We start from the raw sequence: 4,811 nt of genomic DNA, 5'->3' as shown, positions 1-4,811 counted from the left end.
ATGTAAAACACTTTGAAAATTGCCTGTAATACAGTACATAATATTTATTATTTATAAACATTATAATGATCATTTAACAGTTTGACATGCCTATGCTTTTCTTTGAAAGCATGATGAAAAGTATAACCTAAATTTAAGTCAAATGTTCTACTAGTCTCATCATTATGGCACTTGCATGAGCAGATTAATTTATACTGAAAATAGCTGTAAATCAATACATTAAAAATATTCTCACTCATTAGACAATTGATTCACTAAAATGAAGGTGCTTATTTTATTTAGTTTTTTTTTCCCTAGATTTGAATGTTTCATGAGATGGCTGTTATGAACTGAAGAATGAAACACATTTTGTAGCCTAAATTGTTTCTTCAATAACAATAAATAGTTTTTGTGTTAGAGAGAAAAAAAACTGTAAAATTCAACTTGGACTACCAAAGAGCCTAGCTTATATCGAAGAGGTTGCAAGACTAAAAACTGTTGAGAATTATGAATATTATAACTCATTATTTTTAAGCCACTGTTCATGAGTTGATGGCCAGCAGATAATCACAGAAGTATACACTTTAATATCAAGGGATGCTACTGCCTATCAGGTAAAGCAAGAATGAATGATAGAACAATACCTTCCTTATTTTTAATGCACCCAGGAAACATATAAAGTTGATTTCGGCAGTGAGATTATAAATTACTAAGTCTATACACTAAAACATATATAATTTAATTATATGAACATTCATTGGCCTTCATTCAGAGGTTATTTATTCTCATCATAAATAAAATTACATTTGGTTAGAGCATTTGGTTTTCAAGTTAATTATCCAAAGACTTGTCATGTTTTACTCCCATATTATATGCTGTATTACAAATTTTTATAAATGGCTAAATAAAAAACTAGACATAAAAATCTGCAAAAATAAGCGACCTCAGCTCAAAATGCAGAGGCTTAGTTTTGAAAAAGCAAACTGTAACATTCAGGGAAGCATTATAGCACAGAACTGTAATTGATATTATGATGATGATCCTAACTTATTTAAAAGGTCAAGTTACATTTAGTATGCTAGATTGAATAATGCCAGGAAATTTGTGGTACATTATCAAAGAAAGGACTTCCATCCAAAATAGTAAAAACCCAAAAGGTCATTACTTAAAGGTACTGAAACTTCCAAGATTTTTTTTCTGTGTTAAGTGTTTTTTTTTTTTTTAATTTCAGAATATTATGGGGGTACAAACGTTTGGTTACACATACTGCCTTTGTGCTGCCTGAGTCAGAGTTACAAGTGTGTCCATCCCCCAGAAAGTGTGCACCACACCCGTTAGATGTGAATTTACCCATCTCCTCCTCCCCCCAACACCCGATGAGTGTTACTTCCATGTGTGCACATAAGTGTTGATCAATTAGTACTGATTTAATGGTGAGTACATGTGGTGCTTGTTTTTCCATTCTTGTTGTACTTCACTTAGAAGAATGGGCTAGAGCTCCATCCACAGTAATAAAGATGGCTGACACCTTCCAAAATTTGAAAGTGCTATAGAGAGTGATTTATTAACCAAAAATTTTAGAGGACTAAAATGTATCCCTCTCTTAATAAAGACTAACATACTTAAAGCTCAAGTAATATATATGTTAATGAATAATCTAAAGACAGAATGAAGTAGAAGGTAAACATATGTTATGGATGGAATTATTAACACCAAGTCTTCATTTGCCTTTTGGTGTATTATATATCTATACCTTTGCCATTGACTTAAGGGTAGACAGAATGTCTTTTCCTAACACCTGACTTTGGTCTTGCCCATGTGTCTTGCTTTGCTCAATAGGACATTTGTAGACATGAAGGAAAGAGAGACTTGAAATGCGCTTATGCAGTTGAGCTTTCATTCATGCATTTCTGCTATTGGTATAAGAGGAACATACTCTGTGAAATGGCTGTCCCTTCAGCCTGGACCCCAAAATGATGACATGTAGTGGAATTGCTCCAGCCAGTCCACAGCCTTGGAACCTGAAGTGCAGTTTCTCCAATTGACCCACAGGCATGCAGCATGAAGCAAAACTCTCACAGCTGACTTACAGACCATTAAGTATAAGAATAAATGCTTACACGATACTAACTACCCTGACATTGCTGTGCAAAAGCTAACGGAAAAAAACAAGAGGCAAAAATCAATGATTTACCTAAATGAAATGTTTTGCTTTTTTGTGGGAGCTTTTCTGCTTCTTAGAAATTGAGGAGGGAGATGGTAGTTTAACAATCTCTCCCATGTAGTTCTTTACCATAGACTCTTTACATTTCAACATGATGAGAACGGCACTGTAGAAGGAACAAATGAAGTACTTATATTCAAGAAATCCAAGAAGCTTTCGAATGGATTTATTGTTTTTATGGCCTTAGTAAAGACTACAAGAAAAACAATCATTCCTTTTGACTCAGAAACATTTATATAACATAATCGGTTTGATGTCCTCTTTTTGGAGATGATATCTAGTTAATCTATTCAAGCATCCTTAAATGAAATAAGACAAGGAAGTACTTCTAACAAGAGGAACTCACTGGCATTCAGAGCCCTTTTTCTGTAACTTTTAATAACTTATCTTCATAAATCAGTGTGAAGAAAAAGTAGGCTTAATAGAAAGAAATGTCAGAAACAGGAATAATGAAGTAACTTGTTTTATATCAAAGGAAGCATAGAGTTTCAGCAAGTTATTGAGATGTGTTTAGTCATACTAAAGTGGCACACTATGTTAAATGCTTGGTAATTAATCTCTATACAGTGACATGAAAATTATAAATATCCTTAAATTGCAAGTACATCAAGAATGATACTAATGCTGAAACAGTATATAATAATTTCACAGATAAGGAAACAGAGATTTAGAGCAGATCTAATGCCTGAGCTCTTAACCAAATGATACCACTGAATATTTCTTTTTTTATCCATGAGGTATTGTTGAGTAAGAGAAAAAAATAAAGAGAACAACAGATTACCAAGTATGTACTTTGATTCGGTCTTAATAAACCTGAGAGGATTAATGAGGAAAATTCCATTATTTTCATTTGGTAAATGAAATAACTAAAATAGAAAGAAGTTAAGGAAATTGCATAAAACTAATATTTTTGAATGGGAGATTTTGGAAAAGGAGAGTTTTAAAACTTTTCAGTACTAGAACTTAGTCATGCAATTTCAGTTAGCCTGATAATTTAAAGGAGAGACAGATTTAGAGATAGAGAAAAAGACCTATGCGATGCGATTAATTACAAGTAACTTCTACCACTAGGAACATGAGATCTAGTAAACCTCCATCACTGGACTAAATACCAATCCTCTCTGCGAAAGAACAAGGGAAAAATTAAGAAGTGATGTGTCTCTAGAATTACATTACTCTCTAATAATCTCTTCTCCAATTGTCTGTTTTTAAGTAGACTTTTTTTTAGAGCAGTTTTAGGTTCACAGCAAAATTGAGTAGAAGATTGAGAAATTTTCCATGTACTCTCTCCCCCTATAAATACATAGCTTCTCCCATTATCAACATCCACAGCCAAAGTGGTATATTTGTTAAAATTGCTGAACCTGCATCAACAGGTCATTATCACCCAAAATTCATGGTTTACTTTAGGGTTCATTCAGTGTTGTACGTTCTAAGGATGTGGACAAATGTATAATTACGTATATCTTCCATTATAATATTTTACAGAATATTTTCACTGCCCTAAAAATCATCTGTGCTTCACCTATTCATTCCCTCCCACCCCCACCACAATCCCTGTCAACTACTTGTCTTTTTACTGTCTCCACAGTTTTGCCTTTTCCAGAATGTGGTATAATTGGAATCATATAGTATGTAGCTTTTTCAGATTGGCTTCTTTCACTTAGAAATGTGCATTAAAATTCCCTCTATGTCTTCTAATGGTCTGATAGTTTATTTCTTTTTAGTGCCAAGTAATATTCTATTGTCTGGATGTACCACAGTTTATTTATTCACTCATCTACTGAAGGACATCTTGGTTGTTTCTAAGTTTTGACAATTATGAATGAAGGTACTATAACATCTGTTTGCCGGGCTTGATGCATACATAAGTTTCCCTTTAGTAAATACCAAAGAGTGAGATTGCTGGATTGTATGCTAAAAATATGCTCAGTTTTGTATGAAACTGCCAAATTGTCTTCTAAAATGGTCGTGCCATTCTGCATTCCCACCAGCAATGAATGAGTTCGTTTTGCTTTATATCCTTGTAAGCATTTATTGTTGTCAGCATTCTGGACATTCTGTTGGCTATTCTAACAGGTTTGTAGTGGTATCTTATTTTTAATTTGCATTTCCCTGATGATATATAATGTGGAGCATCTTTTAATATGGTGTTTGCCATGTGTATATCTTCTTCGGTGAGCTGAAAAAGATATCTTTCTCTATTTTATTGCTTCTTTGTCGAAGATCATTTCACTATATTTATGTGGGCCTATTTCTGGTCTCTCCACTCTGTTATGTTGATATATTTGTCTATTATTTTACTAATATTTCACTGTCTTAATTACTGTCGTATTTTAGCAACTCTTGAAGTTGGGTAGTGGTATCAATTCTCCAACATTGTTTTTCTCCTTCAATATCATATTTGCTATTCTGGGTCTTTCACTTCACATAAACTTTAGAATCAGTTTGTTTATATACACAAAATAACTTGCTGAGATTTTCATTGAGATTGCATTGATTCTATAGATCAAGTTGGAAAGAACTGACATCTTGACTATATTGAGTCTTCTTATCTGTGACCATGAACCATCTTTCCATTTATTTAGTTCTTGATTCTTTGCTCAGA

Source organism: Propithecus coquereli, unplaced genomic scaffold (genome assembly GCF_000956105.1).
Source record: "Propithecus coquereli isolate 6110/MARCELLA unplaced genomic scaffold, Pcoq_1.0 Scaffold114, whole genome shotgun sequence".
Lineage (NCBI taxonomy): Eukaryota > Metazoa > Chordata > Mammalia > Primates > Indriidae > Propithecus > Propithecus coquereli.
The sequence above is the reverse complement of the archived record's forward strand: the minus strand, read 5'-3'. Positions refer to the sequence as shown.